The 20,646-nt window shown below is 46.5% G+C and overlaps 1 non-coding gene across 1 annotated transcript; it reads left to right on the top strand.

Moving 5' to 3' along the window:
• Positions 1-19,963: 19,963 nt before the first annotated feature.
• On the top strand, positions 19,964-20,035 carry TRNAA-AGC (transfer RNA alanine (anticodon AGC)). The gene has a single exon. It is a non-coding gene; the product is annotated as a tRNA-Ala (tRNA).
• The last annotated feature ends 611 nt before the right edge of the window (positions 20,036-20,646 follow it).

Here is a 20,646-nt window from a genome sequence, read left to right as displayed (position 1 = left end):
AAACCGTGGTTCTCAACCTGATGTCCTATGGCCCCCGGGGGGGGGGGGCAGGATATTCCAAGGGGGCCACAGGTGAAAATTGCTGTGTGCATTTTGTGTGGCTGTTTATGCTTCTTTGTTCCTTGGCTATTTACAAACAAAACATTTACCGTAAATAGCTACCTTTCTACCGGTAGGACAGGGGACCACAGGAATGGCAATGGCAAACTACTTCTGCTTCTCACTTGCCTTGAAAGCCCCTTGCTAGTGGCATCACCATAAGGCAGCTGACAGCACTTTAAACACACATACATTCTTAGCCTGTTTTATCAGACTACAATCTTGCACCAATATCAGTTAACTTTCACTTACACTATCAGCTTATTGGTTTGAACTTCTGACCTCCCTCACCATCCAGAATGTGCAACTGCTAATTTTGCTGATTTATGACTGGACTCACACCTACCCTTTCTACATCAACTCCTTCCTTTCCCCTTACATTAAGATTTACACTTGAAAGACTCGTAGTGTAATTCACAAGCCTCAACTCCTCCCCACCCCAACCTTCCCCATAAGATTCCCCAATACGACTGTCCTTCACATTATCTACCCGAAGAAGCAGAGTGTGAAGTTCATATTGAAATGAATGCTGTTAGTTGTCAAGGTGCCACTCAGCTTTTTTTATTTTGCTATGCCTGACCTGGACAGTCTAATCTTGTCAGATCTCAGAAGCTAAGCAGGGTCAGCCCTGGCTTGTATTTGGACAGGAGACCACCACAGAATACCAGGGTCATGACATGGAGGCAGGCAATGGCATACCACCTCTGAACATCTCTGGCCTTGAAAACCCTATGGGGTCACCATAAGTCACCTGTGACTTGATGGCCCAAAAAAAAAAATGACAGACTAACATGGCTGCCCTTTTGCAGTCATTGTGCCATGCCCTCCCAGCTCAGAGGACAACCATGAAAGTAGAACGGCTTTCCAGTTGCTTCAACAATCCCTTGGGAAAATAAACAAACACACACATTCAACCAAACTCCTTCTAGGCATCAAGACACAACAGATGCTTACAGCAGACACTGCAATCTCATCCCCAACCCCATATCATAGATATATGCCCTGGTATTTTGCATCTCTGCACAATCAGCAGCTGCCTGCCACATACTTAACAATATTTCGTTTCTAACCCCACAAAAGTAAACCAGTACACCATGCTGTCTCAACTCCCCAAAGCACCTCGCTGGCCACTTTGAAAGCAGAATGCTGCACTAGATGCCATTTCCAACAAGGCTATTCTGATGCTCTAAAGCTCCATATAACAAATTTCCAAGTTACAGACATGGCTGGCATTAGTACAGTTTAGTCCCTTCTGCTTTCACATTCTGAGCACACTGCAATTTCCCTGACATGGACAATTCTGTTGGGGACTTAGCGTAAAATCTAATATAAGGTACAAAGCGCTGGGTTTGGACTACAGAGAAGATTCCCTGCTGAAATTCTAAGAGCAGCAAAACAAAGGAAATGTAGGCCAAATGGCTGTTATTCCATCAATACAAAATCTTGACCTAAAAATTCAAGCAGTTGATATACCATAAATTGTGGTTTCGATGAGGATTATTTTATCTGCAGTATATACAGTCAAGTAATTTTCTAACACTTTTTGCACGGAGTCTTGCAAGATGTGCATTAGGTTATTTATCCACTCTTAAAACTACAAAACCAAGATTCAATGTGAGCATGAGTTAAAGATACCAGTAAAAGAAAAGAAAAACCATTCAAGGTCTTTACTTATAGCAAGCAAGCAATAATATTGGATTTTCATACAATCAGAACACACTGATTTCAGGAAAAGTCCCTGACGATTGTAATAAAATAGAATTCCTTCAGTCAGTTGTATACCATCTACTACAGAGATGCAAGACTCTGCTAAGTATAAAGTAATATTTCACAGCCTTGAGCTACTCATTCAGTTCAGCTAAATCACAGTGTGGTTATAAGGATGCAAGATGAAAAATAAAAAAGCATTTTCTACACTCAAGTGAGCTAATGTCATAATAATGTCAGATCCTAGCTCAAGGCCAGAGGTTTAGCTAGATAAATATCAGGCATCTTTTAGATCTACCTTTCCATGTTCTACTTCTAAAGCCTTTAAGAGCCAGGTGCTTATTTAAAATTGCCAACGAACTGCCTACAACCCCTCTATCAAGGAAATTCAGCTTTTTTAAAAAATACCAATACGTCACCTTGGAAACAAGCAGGCTTTTTATACATCTAAACATCCCAAGCTACCTATCACTAAATCAGGCCACTGGCTTACCTAGCCAGGTAGGTAAGCATACTTGGAAGCGGTTGTGGCTCAGTGGTATAGCATCTGCTCAGCATGCAGAAGGTGCCAGGGTCCAATACCGGCATCTCCAGTTAAAAAGATCAGGTAGGTGGTGATGTGAAAAGACCTCTGCTGAGATCCTGGACAGCTGCCACCAGTCAGAATGGACAATACTGACCTTCGTGGACCAAGGGCAGTTTTGTGTGTGTGTAAGTGCTGTCTACTCTGACTGGTTTTCCAGGTTCTCAGGCAACAACCTTTCCTTGCACCACTAATTTTTAAGTAGAAATGACAGGAACTTAACCTGGGTTAAATGTTCGGATCTTCTCCTTGCAAAGTTCTCCCAAAAGCTACAGCCCATCCCCCCAAATGTTATTTGTAGCCGTTTCTTATAATGATGAAGCCATGAAGTATACAAACATGAAGCCACGTATCTCTCATCTGGAGAGCCAGCGCAGGGGTTAGAGTGTCGGACTAGGATCTGGGAGACCCAGGTTCAAGTCCCAATTTTGTCATGGAAGCTTGCTGAGCTTTGTCCAGTCACCCTCTGTCAACCTAACCAACCTCATAGAGTTGTGAGGAAAGCCAGCATGGTGTAGTGGTTAAGAACGGTGGTCTGGAGCGGTGGACTCTAACCTGGAGAACCGGGTTTGATTCCCCCACTCCTCCATGTGAGCGGTGGACGCTAATCTGGTGAACTGGGTTGGTTTCCCCCACTCCTACATATGAAACCAGCTGGGTGACATTGGGCCAGTCACAGTTATCTCTGAACTCTTTCAGCCCCACCTACCTCACTGGGTGTCTGTTGTAGGGAGGGAAGGTGATTGTAAGCCGGTTTGATTCTTTCTTAAGTGGTAGAGAAAGTCGGCATATAAAAACCAACTCTTCTTCTAAAATAGAGAAAGGGAACAAAGCCACTTTGGGTCCTCACTGGGAGAAAAGCGAAGTACAAATACCTAACTAACTAACTTATGAACAATGAGCTTCCAAGAACAGCTTACTTCTTACTATTAATGGGGACAGCCCTCCTTGTTGAGAGTTCCTTAAGCTGCTAAATTATGGTGTAATTCCTTAAATGCAAGCAAAAAGCAGACTGGAAGACACCAATAAAAAATAGTTACGCTTCACGCAGTGCAATCCTACGGAGAATAACTCCAGTCTAAGCCTGTTCATTTCAATGGGCTTAGACTGGAGTAACTCTTCATAGGTTTTCACTGACTGTGAACTAAGGGGAAATAATTGTAGGTGCAATGTAAATCCTATGTCCTTGGTGAGGCACAGTTCACGTGATAAACTTCTCTGTAAATGGTAGTTCATCATAGCAACAGGAGAGGAAAATTACAGCGAACAAGAGGAGAACACCTGTTCGAACAAGCAGTTTACAGTAGCTGCTAGTACAGTTCTTAGATAAAGAATGCTCAATATTATATGGTATGGTATGATTATTGGATCTTTACTGAAAGGATGAACAAAACCTTCTTTTACCTTGTGGAGAGCCAGTGTGGTGTAGTGGTTAAGAGTAGTGGTTTGGAGCAGTGGACTCTGACCTGGAGAACAGGGTTTGATTCCCCACTCCTCCACGTGAGCGGTGGACATTAATCTGGTGAACCGGGATGGTTTCCCCACTCCTACACATGAAGTCAGCTGGATACCCTTTGGCTAGTCACAGCTCTCCTAGACCTCTCTCAGCCCCACCTACCTCACAGGGTGTTTGTTGTGGGGATGGGATGGGAAGGTGATTGTAGGATAGTTTGATTCTTCCTTAAGTGGTAGAGAAAGTCAGTATATAAAAACCAACTCTTCTTCTTTACCTTTAGGCTTTGAAATACTCCTACTCCATAAAGCTACACAAAGCATTGATCTTCTTTGCTGGTGAACAGAGGCCAAACTCACATTGTGTCGGTTTCACTGGGCTCACCTCACTTTCAGCTTACAATCACCTTCCCTCCCTACAACACTTTCAGCTATAACCACCTGTTAACCAGATGGATATTCTCAGTTTAGAAGATATATCTTGCACAGATCAAACCCAACCCATTGCAATTTTTTTCTTCTCCTACCATACTGATGAAGTTTTGCCTTCCTTGACACTTCCATACATTTTTCAGAATCACAGTTGCCTATGCAGTTGTGCAATACACTTCTGATATAGTGTAACTAGACAAAGTCATACTGCAAGGGGTACCCGAGAAAAGCAAAAAGGACATAAGAAAGGATCGACTCATTTCACAGATGGCCATTCTGATCAATAGGTTAAATGCCTGTTACTTTTCTTTGTGCTGCATTTAGTACAAACGTTCACTCATGTGCCTTTCTTCAAAGCAGTACATTTGGATACAACTTTTGATGGCACACGTACAGAGTCCTAGAGATTTAGGTAATCCACTCTCTCTCAGCAACTAATCAATTTATATGAAGATAGCAGTACTGGCCTACTATACAAGGCTGTAGTAAGGCATAAAGTTATCATGTATGGGAAGAACTTCAAACATTTTACAGCATTATATAAATACTAGTTGCTTAAACCAGCTTTCATCCCCATAATCAATGCAGCAAGTTCACACACTTGGTTCAGACTGTGCAAAACACAAGAGTTCAGGAGGGCATTCCCATTAAGGGATCAGAACTGTAGCAGTTCAGGAGGGTGATTTTATAATGGAATAGATTGTTGTATACTGCAATTTTTGCTGTAGGTATCAGCATGCTCTTGCTGCATTGTCTTCTACCTTTCTGCATTGTTTATGATATATCTTGCCTTAGCTGCAGTCAAAAGCTCTGCTCACGACCTGAGTTCAATCCCGACGGAAGTCGGTTTCAGGTAGCCAGCTCGAGGTCGACTCAGCCTTCCATCCTTCCGAGGTCAGTGAAATGAGTACCCAGCTTGCTGGGGGTAAAGGGAAGATGACTGGGGAAGGCACTGGTAAACCACCCCGCAAAACAAAGTCTGCCTTGGAAACATCGGGATGTGATGTCACCCCATGGGTCAGGAATGACCTGATGCTTGCACAGGGGACCTTTACCTTTTTAGCTTGTTCAGGTTGTTTTCTAATTCTGTAATACTAGTCCTATTGCATCATTCACAGGATATCTTATGCTGTTTGACTGTACTGTTTTTATATTCTGCAATCTCAGTGAGACTCAATAAATAAACAAATACAACAACAAAGCCTAGTTTAGAGCTATGCAAACAAACCTTGAAAACGTTTGGACTTGCTTTAGTCCTCATGCCCTGGGTGCCATGAGCTGGCTAGTTATTTCCACAGGTGTCTTTGCATTTGAATGGGCAAATTTACACGCTGCAAAGCAATGATTCCAATGTGTGAATAAACCACACTATACAATCTGTGTTTACAGGCAAACCACAAACCCTAGTTTGCCAGTTCAGGCACAATGGCAAAGTACAGCTTGCATCAAGAACGGAAGTAGCTCCTAGAACACAAGAGGAGGAAGGACTGAGTTATTCTTCATGGTCTGGTGTATCAAGCTCTCGTGCAGAAACATACACAAACATCTACCAACCATGCATGCTTTCAAATAAAAGTCTGAACATACAGCCCCTCCGTGCGCTGACTGAATGCGCAGGCACGAGATCTTCAGGGCATCATGGAAGGGTAAGCATGGCACCTAAGTGTGGAGGCAGTATCAATGTGTATGCTCCCTCTCCATGATCACAGACTCTGCTTTCCAAATTTTGCCAGTGACACAGAGAGAACATGCAAGAGGGCACTATCTCCACACATAGGCACCATGCTCATGACCTAGCAATTGCAAGGAGGTGGAGGGCATTACACTCTCTAAGCGGCTAAGGGGAGACATGATAGAGGTCTATAAAATTATGCATGGTTTGGAGAGAGTGGACAGGGAGACATTTTTCTTCCTCTCCCATAATACTAGAACGTGGGGTCATCTGCTAAATCTGGAGGAAGTATTTTTTCACACAACGCAGAGTTAAATTGTGGAACTCCCTGCCCCAGGATGTGGTGATGGCTGCCAACTTGGAAGGCTTTAAGAGGGGAGCGGACATGTTCATGGAGAGGGCTATCCATGGCTACTAGTTAAAATGGATACTAGTCATGATGCATACCTGTTCTCTCCAGGATCAGAGGAGCATGCCTATTATCTTAGGTGCTGTGGAACACAGTCAGGATAATGGTATTGCAGTCGTCTTGTTTGTGGGCTTCCTAGAGGCAACTGGTTGGCTCTGTGTGAACAGTCTGCAGGACTTGATGGGCCTTGGTCTGATCCAGCAGGGCCTTTCTTATGTTCTTACACTCCTGCCCCATTCTCCCGCTGCATGCATTCAGTCAATTAGCAGAGGGGCCATGTGCAAGAGATGCAAGTCTCTCACTATCCAGTTGTCAATGTGCATTTTTTTCCTGAGTAACAGTTCCTGTTTTTAAAAAAAAATTCCAAAATTCCACACCATTCAATATCACAGGTGTCCCTTCCCCACCCCCAGCACTCCAGAAAGCAGATGTCACACCTCCCATGTCACTCGTATTTGAAATGTACTCCAGCAAACCTATTTCAGTTCCAAAGGCTTATCCAAATGAGGTTCACCCAAAGGTGGCAGCTTCTGCCACAAAAGTTCATTAACACATTAATCTTTAATGCAACAGGTTAAACATGTAGCTCCTTTATACTGAATCACACCATTAGTCCCTCAAGGTCAACATTGTCTACACTGCCACTGGCAGTGGCTCTCTAGTGACTCGGGTGAAAGTATTTCACATCACCTACTACAACCTGGACTTTGGTTTGGAGAACAGGGTTGGATTCCCCCATTCTTCCACATGAGCGGCGGAGGCTAATCCAGTGAACTGGATGTATTTCCCCACTCCTACACATGAAGCCAGCTGGGTGACCTTGAGCTAGTCACACTCTCTCAGCCCCACCTACCTCACAGCGTGTCTGTTGTGAGGAAAGGAAGGGAAGGTGATTGTAAGCCAGTTTGATTCTTCCTTAAGTGGCAGAGAAAGTCGGCATATAAAAACCAATTCTTCTTCTTTTAACTGAAGGTGAGAATTGAACTTGGAACCTTCTGCACACCAAGAAAATGCTCTACCACTGGACCCTGGCATCTTCCCATAAGCTCTCTTTCTTGTTTTTTGCTGCAACAGACGAGCACATTTACTCCTTTAGAGTTTAGGTTCACATAGTCTCACTTGCCAGGGTACTTCCAATGTCCAATTCAACATACTGGACACCATCAAGGACTATACTAATCATTACATTGGCCCCCACTGGCCTATATGGATGGCACAGAGGCACCTGTGGCAAAACCAGCCACAGTAGCATCATCCTAACTCCAACAAGCATTGATTTTTTTAAGATGCCTCTTGTCCCACTTCATGTTTTGATACTAGTGCCCTATTTACAAGTTCCAGTGAAGACACATACAATCTGTGCACAGTGTACACTTGATTTTTCTTTACACATGCATTCAGTGACTCTCATGTTACATTCAACGCACATACAGCCGAACATGATTGGAACCCTAGTTACCCGGGGATTCATTCCCATTTCCTTTGTAAAGCGAACACACATTGACTTGTTTTTATACATGAAGCTGCCTTATACTATATCAGACCTTTTACTGGTCTGATTGACTGTACTAATAAATTTGAAAGGATTTGAAAGTAAAGAATCTGTCTACTCAGACCAGCAGCGGCTCTCCAGGGTCTCAGGCAGAGGTCTTTCACATCACCTACCACCTGGTCCTTTCAACTGGAGATGCCGGGGATCGAACCTGGGAACTTCTGCATGCAAAGCAGAGGCTCTTCCACTGCGCCACAGCCCATACGTGTATATGAGCATACATGCAGGGCCGGTGCTACCATTAGGCAAACTAGGCAGTCACCAAGGGTGCAAACCTCAGAGGGGCGCAGAACTGGCCTGAGGGGCACAGTTTTTAAACAAATTAGTTTCTTGAAAAAAAATGCAACTGGCAATTTACATTTTTTATTTTAAGGTAAGTACCTCAACAGTGCTATGGAAGAGAATTAATTATAACGTCCTATAAAACCAAGACCACGGTCACACAGCCCGGATAACCTACAAGAACCAATGAACTCTGACCGTGAAAGCCTTTGACAATATTTTGTCCTATAAAAGGTCTTGTAGAAAAAATAAAAGCACAAAACATCTGTCTTTCAAAATTGGTTAGCAATGGGGGGGGGGGCAGAAGTAGTCAGCCTTGCCGAGGGCGCAAAAATGACTGGCACCGTCCCTGCATACATGCAAGTTGCACATGGGTTTATGATAATATGCGAAGAGGGCTGTCTCCAGGGAAACTGCTCCCTCCCCCAACCGGTGACCTTACCACTAGGAGTTACTGCTCCCACGTTTGGTGCAAAGAAGGTATCCAATACGGAACAGACGCCGGTTTTTTTGCAAAGCTCACCCCAGGAGACGTCTCTGATCAAACTCTGTGATTCTAGGGGCGAAAACGCACGGTCGCTTGAGCCCCCTTTCTTCCCGGTTTCAGCCAGGATCCAACGTGCGTCCGATCCTGGCTGGATCAGGGAAGAAAGGAGGCTCAAGCGACCGTGCGCTTTCGCCCCTGGACGTTGGATCCTGGCTGGAACAGGGAAGAAAGGAGGCTCAAGCGACCGTGCGCTTTCGCCCATGCTTCTCCGTCCCCACGCGCTGCCGGCAGCTAAGCGGAGGGGACCCACCGCGCCGCCGCCGCCGCTTTCCCAGCTGGCGCATTTGGGACCAGGCAAGCCCGCGCCCCCCTTGTCGGCTCCTCGCCCAAGCCGCCCCAAAGCGGGGGGCAAACCTACCCCGCCCGCGCGGGGGAACACTTGGCCTGGCCCAATGGACTCCCCGCCACCCTCAAGGCCAGGAAGGCGCTCCCCCCCCCAACCACCCATAGCTCCAACTGAGCCGAGTCTCGCCCTCCCCCGAAAAGCCCCCGCTGCGTTTTTATCAGAGGCGCCTCAGAGTCAAAAGAAAAGAAAAAAAAACACGCCCAGGGGGTCGAGGAGAAGAAGGGGGCCGAGCGGCCGAGCGCCCCCCTCTCGTCTCCGTCCCCGACCCTGCCAGGCAGCCCCGGACTCACTTGCCGGTCTCCGCGAGCCGGAGTCCCGCCTGGCCGAGCTGGGCTCCTTGGGAGGCTGTGCGCGGCTGCCCTCCTCGTGGCCTCTCGCCTCTCTCGGGGCCGGCTGCCGTGCCCGGCCCTCTCCGGCTCCCACTAGTGCTCGCCAAGAGCCGGAGGCGGGCGGGAGAAGGGATGTGAGGCGGCCCCGGCCTCTCCACTCCCGCCCAAGCGCAGGCGGCGCCTACCTCGCGAGGGCTCCCGCCGCCTCGGCGCGTTGCAGGCGCGCAGCCGGGCTCGGGGCGTCCCGCGCTCCGGCCGGAAAAGTCCGGGGAGGCGGTGTGAGGCTCTCCGGGCAACCTCGGCAGCCCCCACAAAGTCACTCTGCTCGGACGGGCAGGTCGAAAGCAGGTACAGGAGCCGCAGGGTCCCGCGCGCGCAACCCACCGGTTCAAGGCTGCTAATGGCGAACCAGTCTGCGAAGCGTCACTAACTTTCCGCACGGAGTCATCCCCGGCGCAACGCGAAGAGGCCTGGGAACTACGAGATAGCAGCGCCTGGTGGGAAGCAGGGAGCGAGCTCCCCAAAATGCGGGAGTTGTCTGCTAGAGACTCAAGGCCAGAACAGGGGGGAGGGGAACAGCCTGAACAGAGAATCAAAACCAAGGAATAACGTAGGAACAGGAATGGGCCTAGCTCAGGTCAAGAGCCTGTCTGAACAGCAGGACTCCTGACCGCTCGAACACATTTGTGTGTGCTAAGTGCCGTCAAGTCGCTTCCGACTGAGAATTACACAACTTTGAGGTTGACAATGAGGAAATTGCAATTGTTCAAGACTTTCTATTCCTTGGCTCCACCATCAACCAAAAGGGAGACTGCAGCCAAGAAATTAGAAGGAGATTGAGACTGGGAAGGGCAGCCATGAAGGAGCTAGGAAAGATTTTGAAGTGTAAGGATGTGACTCTGGCCACCAAGACTAGATTAATTCATGCCATCGTATTCCCTATTACTATGTATGGGTGTGAAAGCTGGACAGTGAAGAAAGCTGATAGGAAGAAAATAGATTCCTTTGAAATGTGGTGTTGGAGGAGAGGGTTACGGATGCCGTGGACTGCCAAAAAAACAAATCAGTGGGTTATAGATCAAATCAAGCCTGAACTGACCCTAGAAGCTAAAATGACTAAACTGAGGCTGTCGTATTTTGGTCACGTCATGAGATGACAAGAGTCACTGGAAAAGACCGTCATGTTAGGAAAAGTAGAGGGCAGCAGGAAAAGAGGAAGACCCAACAAGAGATGGATTGACTAGAGAGGCCATACACGTTGGAGGCACGTGAACAGAAACAAGCATGACCGTGGCAAGGCTCTTACAGACGGCTGGCTCTGGGTGGCGGGTGGCGGATCAAATAATCACGAGGAGCCTTTGGGCGCCTGCGGCTCGCGGCTTTCCCAGGGGCAGGAGCGTCGGTGAGCCGCAGCTCTGCTTTGTGGGATGCCTTTGAGGACCCCGCTTGCTGCGGGGGTAAAGGGAAGAGGACTGGGGAAGGCGCTGGCAAACCACCCCGTCAACACAGTCTGCCTACTAAGCGTCGGGATGTGACATCACCCCATGGGTCAGGAGTGACCCGGTGTTTGCACAGGTGACTCCTTTACCTTTTTTATTCCCGACACAAGGTCGTTGGGCATTAAGGGGGTCAAAAGACCCCCTTATTTCTGGCTGCAGCAGCAGACTAACATGAAATAAAGAATAATCACACAAGGGCACTTTCACACATGCCGAATAATGCACTTTCAATCCCCTTTGCAGCTGAATTTTACTATGGCCATTTATGCAGGGCCAATTTTGATGCTCGCTCAAAGCTCTTTTTTTAAACGCAACCTTTAAAATGCCTATTCACAGTCCCAACGCAAAAGGAGAAATTCCACCACCACCCCACTCGCCTGCTCCTTTGGTCCTTCCATTAGCCAACTGCTGTTGGTATCTGAAGAAGTGAGCTGTGGCTCACGAAAGCTCATACCCTACCAGAAAATATTTTTGTTAGTCTTTAAGGTGCTCCTGGACTCTTGCCCTTTTCTACTACTGCAGACAGACTAACACGGCTACCCACTGTGAATTACCAACTGCCGTTTGCATAGCTAACGAACAGCTGTCATTTTGCATGCTTCCTTGAGGGGATTCTTGGAGGCAGGGGTGGAGCAAACACAAAGGGTCGCATTAAAGGGGCTCTTACGGAATGTGAAGCAGGGATGCACCGGCTTCGCAGTCACTTCCTGAATGACAGTTCAGCATGCAAAACTAAAAAAAAAAATGTGGGGAACTTCAGCCTGGAACACACTGCTTATTACCAAGCATAAATGGCCTATGTGTAATGGCAAAATCCACTTGCAAATGATCATTAAAGTGCATTGAAAGTGCATTATTCAGTATGTGTGAAATAGCCCAAGCGGTTTGGCTGCATCATAGGGTCATAGAGTTGGAAGGGGCCATGCAGGCCATCTTGTTCAACCCCCTACTTAATGCAGGAACAGCCTAGAGCATCCCTGGCAAGTGCTTGTCCAGCCTCTGCTCAAAGACTGCCAGTGAGGGGGCTCACCACCTCCCTAGGTAGCTGATTCCACCATCAAAGAACTCTTAATATCTAGCTGGTACCTTTCCTCCCACAATTTAAACCCATTATTGCAAGTCCTATCCTCTGCTGCCAACTGGAACAGCTCCCTGCCCTCCTCTAAGTGACAGCCCTTCAAATGCTTAAAGAGAGCAGTCATGTCCCCCCTCAACCTCCTCTTCTCCAGACTAAACATTCCCAACTCCCTCATCCTTTCCTCATAGGGCTTGGTCTCCAGGCCCCTGATCATCCTTGTCACTCTCCTCTGCACCCTCTCAATTCTTTCCACGTCCTTTTTGAAGTGAAGCCTCCAGAACTGCACAAAATACTCCAGGCGTGGCCTGACCAATGCGATGTACAGCGGAACTATGACATCTTGCGATCTGGATGCTATGCCTCTGTTGACACACCCCAAGATCACATTAGCATTTTTTGTCGCTGCATCACACTGGCTGCTCATATTTAACTTACAGTCCACCCATACCCCAAGATCTTGTTCACACACACACTGCTGCTTGCAAAGTCCGATGCATGCAAGACTCCCAGTGCAACTAGGATTTATTCATATCCTGCTTTTCTCTCCAATGAGGACCCAAAGCTTACAATATTGTTCTTCCCTCTTCCATTTTATCTTCACCCCAACAACTCTATGAGGTAGGCTAGATTGAGAGAGTCCTCGCCTGGATGGCACAGGCTAGCCCAATCTTGTCAGAAGCTAAGCAGGGTCAGCCCTGGTTAGTACTTGAATGGGAGACCACCAAGGAATACCAGTAGCCATCTATTTAGCAGGTAGGCCTAGTTCACCGATGCAGGAGAATTAATTTTTAGAAAGCTGAGGTGGTGGAATGGTCTACGAAGAAGAAGAAGAGTTGGTTTTTATACGCCAATTTTCTCTACCTTTTAAGCACCATCAAACCATTTCACAATCTCCTTCCCTTCCTCTCCCCACAACAGACACCTTGTGGGGTAGGTGAGGCTGAGAGAGCTCTAAGAGAACTGTGACTAGTCCAAGGTCACCCAGCTGGCTTCATGTGTAGGAGTGGGGAATCAAACACAGTTCTCCAGATTAGAGTCCACTGCTCTTAACCACTACACCATGCTGCCTCTCATGCTAAGAACTCCCTGGAAATGGAAAACTAGCATAGCAAGCACTATGCTAGCTTCCTGTTTGCAGAAACTTTTACGCAAAGGAACATTCAAAGGTGGAATCCATGACTTGCAATCAGTGTGTGGGTGTGGGTGTGTAAAGTGCTATCAAGTCGCAGTTGACTTAAGGCAAACCCATAGGGTTTTCAAGGCAAGGGATGAACAGAGGTGGCTTGCCATGGCCTGCCTCTGCATAGCAACCCTGGACTTTCTTGGTGGTCTCCCATCCAAATACTAATCAAGGCCAACCATGCTTAGCTTCCGGGATCTGACGAAATTGGGCTAGCTTGGGCCGTCTAAGCCAGGACTTCGCAGTCAAGAGTGCAGTGCATTTTGGGGGGTTCTGCCATGCCACCCCTTGAACAGGGCCTTAGTTGTGAGTACCACAGTGTGACAGAAGAGGGTGTGCGCACACATGCTGTGCTCACACATGCTGTTGGCAACAATTCTCTGCATGCATTTCATAATGCAGATGTTCTTTTTCCATACCCACATTTGGGATGTGCTCCTCAAGTCTTCTGAGAGTACTATAAAGCATACAGATGAAAGTTCTACACACCATTGCATCACTGATTTGAACTGCAAGTTGTGCTGTACACCGCTCACAGGACCAGTAAAGTAATTTAATTATGAGCCACCAGTGATCATAAAGCAGCATGCAAGCTTTCCCCGTTGCATAAAAGTCTTCCACGGGATGGATGTTCAATATAAATGTAAAAAAGATGGAGGGATGTTTCTAATTGCCCATCCATAGTAGATAACTGGTGCTCACTGTGTGACATTACAGTTGATTTATTCGCCCCCCCCTTTCTCCTCTCAGCCATAACACATATTGTATCAATTTTGTAACAACTACTTTTTAAAAAACTTAGTGCATATAATTCAGCAACCATTCACTCACAAGACTTGTATTCCTCAGTGCTTAAAACAAAGTGTATTGTTACTGTCATGTGGTGGAGTAATTTAAAACAAATGTGCAGACAGCATGTAACAGATTTAAAAAGGTAAAGGTTCCCTGTGCAAGCACCAGGTCATTCCTGACCCAAGGGGTGATGTCACATCCTGACGTTTACTAGGCAGACTTTGTTTACGGGGTGGTTTGCCAGTGCCTTCCCCAGTCATCTTCCCTTTACCCCCAGCAATTTCGGAAGGATGGAAGGCTGAGTCAACCTTGAGCCGGCTACCTGAAACCAACTTCCTTTGGGATCGAACTCAGGTTGTGAGCAGAGCTTTTGACTGCAGTACTGCAGCTCACCACTCTGCGCCATAAGGGGGGGGATATGGCGAGACTCAATTTTGTTGTCGTTGTTTACTTTACATACTTTTTGCCCTGCTCTCTCAAGGATTACATTCAGGTCGACAACAAAAAGATCAACTAAAAGAGTAATCGTTAAATAGAAAAATAGCAGCAAAACGATTAAGTAGTCAAAATACAAATAAGAGCAGCAAGTACTTTTAACACTTTCTCAGAGCTATTTTAGTTTTTAAAAAATCACCGCTAAGAAGTCATACTTGTAGATAAAAAAGAAAATAATTTAGTGCTAGTATAATAACAGTGTCAGTGAAACCAACTTAATAATGGGGGTGGGGAGAGAGAAACAATACTTTTCAAAAGTCTTAAAAAAAAACACTTTTTCACCTGGTGCCAAACGTTTTGCAAGCTTGTTGTCTTGTGAATTACTATGGCATGGAACTTCCATAACTTAGATGCCACAACTGAACGTTCTGCCTTTTGTGCTTACCTATCACACTTTAGAAAGTGAGACTGAGAGGGGATATGATAACCATCTTCAAGTACTTGAAGGGGCTGTCATACAGAGGATGGTGCCGAGTTGTTTTCTGTTGCCCTGGAAGGTCGGACCAGAAACAACAGGTTGAAATTAAATCAAAAGAGTTTCCATCTAGACATTAGGAAGAATTAGAAGAGTTAGAGCGATTCCTCAGTGGAACAGACTTCCTCAGGAGGTGGTAAACTCTTCTTCCCTGGAAGTTTTTAAGCAGAGGTTAGATAGCCATCTGTCAGCAATTCTGATTCTATTACTTTAAGCAGATGATGAGAGGGAGGGCATCTTGGCCCTCTTCTGGGCATGGAGTAGGGGTCACTGGGGGGGGGAGGTAGTTTGGAATTTCCTTCATTGTGCAGGGGGTTGGACTAGATGACCCTGGTGGTCCCTTCCAACTCTGATTCTATGATTCTAAGTGGGGACCAAGTTGCTGGTGTTGATTTTAATTGCCGTGTAGGTTCATATGGAAGAAGGTGTTCAAAGTGGTTACAGTTGTGCTGGAGTAACTCTATATGAATTCACAAATAAAAAAATACCCTAATTCCAAATAAATCAGGCTTTATGGGCAATAGTCAGCAGTTTGAATTGTGCCCAGAAGCAAATAGACATCCCATATACATCTTTCAAAGCTGGCAAGTTATGGACCTATAACTCACCCCTACTAGGAATCTTGCTGCAGTATTTTGAACCTACTAAAGATTCCAAACAACCTTCAAACCGTGTAGTTTTCATTGCAATACTGTCGCCTGCATGAGATCAGAGCCCCTGGAAAACTGTGGCCAGGCACATAAGATTTCACGAACTCTTTTGTCTTAGCAACCCCTTTCACACACACACACACCTGCAAATGCAATGAAGGAAAATGGCATCGGATGTAGGCAGGCAGGGGTCACACATAGCTTGTGATCATGGTCTGCTGGGTTACAACTCAGTTGCAGCTGTCCTCCTCAGACAGAGCTAGAGTCACATCTTAGGTCAGGCCCCCATCCTATCAAGAAATTGAGAAGTTCTCTGGGGTCCTAGCCTCTCCATCATGACCAGCTCTAACAAGCTGGACACTGCTTCCCAGCCTGATAACCAATAAGCAGCTGCCCCACAAGATGTGGTGACAGCTGCCAACTTGGAAGGCTTTAAGAGGGGAGTGGATGTGTTCATGGAAAAGAGGGCTATTCATGGCTACTAGTCAAAATGGATAGCAGTCATGATGCACACCTATTCTCTCCAGGATCACAGGCAGGACAATGCTACTGCAGTTGTCCTGTTTGTGGGCTTCCTAGAGGCACCTGGTTGGCCACTGTGTGAATGGACTGTTGGACTTCATGGACCTTGGTCTAATCCAGCATGGCCTTTCTTATGTTCATATGTTCTTAATATTAAAGCATTTCCCTCAAAACAGATCCCTGGATTGTTTTGGGGTTTTTTGCACACTCCCCCCTTTCAGACAACTGCTTCTTCTCCCAAGTTGCCGATGTAATGCATTCTGCCTACTTCCTCTGTTTTGCCAATTGTTCAAGCTCTCCAAGGATCTGCCACTCAAAAGGGATCTGACAATTGTGGCAGGGAGCTTTGGGCAAAACCATGCTTGAGACTTCATGCTCTGTAGCCTTTCATACATTTTTTTCTTAGACACTCCTGCCTCAGCCAAAACATTTTTTTTTATTGTAAGAGAAGGTAGAGATGAAAGCAAAGCTGCCTCAAGATTTTGGGACTTTTAAACACACCTAGAAGCGTGCAAACCAGTTCAAAAGCAAACATGCAGAAACAAAAAAGTGCCTCTACCTGACCTGTCACCCACTTCTAGGACTGAACCTTTGATAAATTCTTGACATGTTGGGTGAAATCTTGTTTGCCTTTTTCCTTTCATGCACCTTTGCACTTGTAGGCCCTGCCTGGGACCCAAGCCAGAACCACTGAAAACAGGTGAGAAAGAGTTAGGACTGACTGTGCCTGGAAATACTGGAGGCGTTACCAGAATGTTTGCTCTTGTCTGATTTTGTGGCTTATGGTAGCAAAATCCCTCTTTACAGATTATCCTCGGATAGTTAAAATCTCTGGCTCATCTGGCAATTTTCCTGCTCACAGTACTAACAGCCCTTAATATGAGGTTGCAAATTCCTACTGGCTATTGAATACTTTGCTGTATCTTCTTGAGAATTTCCTTAGATCAGGGGTGGGGAACCTCAGGCCCTGGGGCCGTATGAGGCCCCCGAGGACATTTTTTGTGGCCCTCGGGAGCTCCGGGGCCCCGCTGCAGAGGCGGGGCGCAGGGCAGCCCTCCCAGAGGGTGTTCCTGGCACCACAGCTTACAGTGGCGCTGCGGTGCCCTTTGGACCTCCTCTCGCCGACTGTTGGCTGTTGAGCAGCGAGAGGGAGGGGGAAAGAGGCTGGCAGCTCCCGGCAGCAGAGCATGCATGCAGGAACCGATCGGGCTTCAGGGGGGCCCTTTTGTGGACTCTGGGGAGGAGAGGGCATGGAGACTGGGGCCCGGTTGCGTGGGGCTCTGTGCGCCGCCGAGTGTGTTTGGGCAGGGGAGGCTGGGGCCTGGTCGCACGGGGCCAGCGTGCGCGGGTGTGTGTGTGTGGGAAGGCTTTTCTCTCTTTTCTTCCTCTTTTTCTGTCACTCTTTCTCCCCTCTCTTTCTCCCTCTTTCTTTGTCTCCCTCCGTCCTTTTCTTTCTTTCTTTCTTTCTTTCTTTCTTTCTTTCTTTCTTTCTTTCTTTCTTTCTTTCTTTCTTTCTTTCTTTCTTTCTTTCTTTCTTTCTTTCTCCCTTTCTCCCTTTCTCCCTTTCTTTCTTTCTTTCTTTCTTTCTTTCTTTCTTTCTCCCTTTCTCCCTTTCTCCCTTTCTCCCTTTCTCTCCATTTCTCCTTCCCTCCCTTCTCCTCTTTCTCTGTTTTCCTTCCTCCCTTGCCAATCGACTGTGGGCCTCGCCCCCCTGGCACCTCGTTTTCTCGGGCCCACTGCTGGCTGCCCTTCCACCTTGGAGGGGGGAGTGGGGGCACCCTGCAGGCCTTCTCTGTGTGGCCTCCCCTGGGTTGCCAACCTCCAGGTGGTGGCTGGAGACCTGGCAACCCTAGCCTCTTCCCCCCCCCCCGGGAGATCTACACCTGGTATGGCCCCTGAATGATGTCATAAATGTGCAAATGGCCCTTGGCAGGAAAAAGGTTCCCCACCCCTGCCTAAGATCCACCACCTTAGATCCCTTTCTAGTTATGTACTGCAAAGCAGCAGAATGATACTCAGAAAGAAAACATGTAGTGAACATAAACCATACAATGGAAATACCAGGAGAAAAAAAGATAAATGAGAGGTTTGGGCAAATATTGGCTATACAACAAACTAAAGCTGGCTATACGAAAAGGGTAAAACAATTAGAGCAAGGGAATCAGGCGAAACAACAATGAATGAATTAAACTCTAGAAACTGGAGAATGACAACTTAAAATATCAAGGGCTGTTATTCCTGCTGTGCAAAGGGAAAGGTTGCTTCTTAAAGCCAAAAATAAAATTAGCAGTGTGTATGTGTGTGTGAAAGAGAGAGAGACAGAGAGAGCACGGTATGTATTCAAAAGCTGTAAAACAATACATAAGTGCATGGACCTCTTGAAACTGTTAATCGTCAGTCACCAGAAAAGGGGCCAGTATTTGTATATGAGCCTTGTATATATATAAGGCTGAACCAGATATTCTGTACCACCTTAAATATAGGAATCTAGGACACCAGAACAGTGACAGGTCCAATCGGAGATTTAAACTGATAAAAGGGACACAACCCTTTTTAAAAGCACCTATTGTGCCCACTTGCCATATTTACCATTTAAGTGAAAGGATGAAAAGCGACTCTCTAGATGTATCCCTATTCTTCTCTACATAGGAAAAAAAAAAACACATACTCTGTGTAGGATGCATACAGATCTGGCTTGCAGTTTCCATCTATCCACATATGGTTGCCAAGCTCCAGGTGATGGTTGGAGATCTCCCACTATTACAACTGATCTCCAGGCAATAGAAATCAGTTACCCTGGAGAAAATGGCTGCTTTGGAAATTGGACTCTATTAGCGCATTCTTGAGGTTTTGTGACCCCGCCGCCAGCGTGTGTGTAAAACCGGGAGAGGCCGCGCCGGTGCAGGGTGGGGGGCGGGCCGGTTACGCCGGCGCCGGGAACAGCGGTTCTGCACCTGCTTTTTAGCTTTTTAGCAGGCGCAGCCTTGCTGTTCCCTATGGGGTGAAAGGCCCTGGTAAAACAAGAAAAAGCCGCGAAACGGGAATTGGCTTAGGAAGAGACACCGCTGCGCTGTCAGCTCAGGAATGGGCTGTATGGCATTGAAGTCCCTCCCCTCTCTAAACCCCACTCTCCTCAGACTCCACCCCCAAAATCTCCAGGTATTTCCCAACCCGGAGCTGGCAACCCTATATCCACACAGGACTCTGGATTACAGCAACTCTGTATGCACAACCCCCCAGTTAAAAAGCCACAGGTTTTCTGTCCACTGGACTTGTTTTCCTTCTCCAGTGAGACCACTTCATTCACAATTCACTGGTTCCCAGTCACTCTGAGCACTGATAAAAATTCTTGGTTCTCAATAGTGATGTTTCAGAGAAAGAGTTATCCAACAAGGCACTGCTTGGGGTTGTCAGCCGCCACACCAGTGAGTAATTGTCTAAACCTGATTATTACTTCCAAAGTAAACACAGAAAAGCCACAAAAATGTTCAAGCTCTCTGACAAAGTTCTCTACATGATTTCACCTCCCTGACCTCAGAGTGTTTCTTCAGATTGCCCTCTGTTATGTCAATGTAAGATCAGCCCTCATAATTACACATCAATAAACCTTCCAATAGACAAAAAAGTAACCCAGTTGATCTCTTACTAGCGGAATGCATCATAACCCTCACATCTCTAAAAGGTGAAGGTTCTACATCTTTTCTAAATAACTGTAGTCATTTTAAAAATTAGGCATGATTACAACATCTTATTAAGATGAATGTTGTGATTAAATGTCAGTCCTTTCTTTGTTAAACTGTTACTTGGGTCAAAACCAACCTATATGTATTAAATGAGCAGTCCAGGAAGGGTATTGAGGGGAGGGGCTGTGGCTCAGTGGTAGAGCATCTGCTTAGCATGCAGAAGGTCCCAGGTTCAATCCCCGGCATCTCCAGTTAAAAGGACTAGGCAAGTAGGTGATGTGAAGGACCTCTGCCTGAGACCCTGGAGAGCCGCTGCCTGTCTGAGGAGACAATACTGACTTTGATGGACCAAGGGTCTGATTCAGTAGAAGGCAGCTTCATGTGTTCATATGTGGGTTCAAAGTTTTGGAGTTTCCCCCATTTTTTCCTCCTGGTGCCCAGGCATGCCAACTCTGAAATGGAAAATTCCTGGAAATTTGGGGGTGCAGCATGGATGGAGCATGGTCTATGGATGGGAGGGATCTCTGCAGGGTATAATGTCTAGAGTCCACCCTCCAAAGCAGACATTTTATCCAGGGGAACGGATCTCTGTCATCTAGAGATCAGTTGTAATTCCAGAAGCTCTCCAGGTCCCACCTGAAGGTTGGCAAACCCATGTGGTGTCTGTGGACATTGCAAATTCTGGAATGTGCACATTTCTGTGATCACAAGGATTCTGGGAAAAGCAGACCTATGTGTTACAATATCAAAACAATACACACCATTAGCCTTTTTATAAAACATTTTTTAACGTTTCTCAGTGCAGAAAGGGATAGTTTTTGAAGGGGTTTATTAATTTGTGGGAAGGTTATGTTACAACATA

The sequence above is a fragment of the Euleptes europaea genome, chromosome 9, assembly GCF_029931775.1.
Source record: "Euleptes europaea isolate rEulEur1 chromosome 9, rEulEur1.hap1, whole genome shotgun sequence".
NCBI classification, from domain to species: Eukaryota; Metazoa; Chordata; class Lepidosauria; order Squamata; family Sphaerodactylidae; genus Euleptes; species Euleptes europaea.
This window is presented reverse-complemented; position numbering and strand designations above follow the sequence as displayed.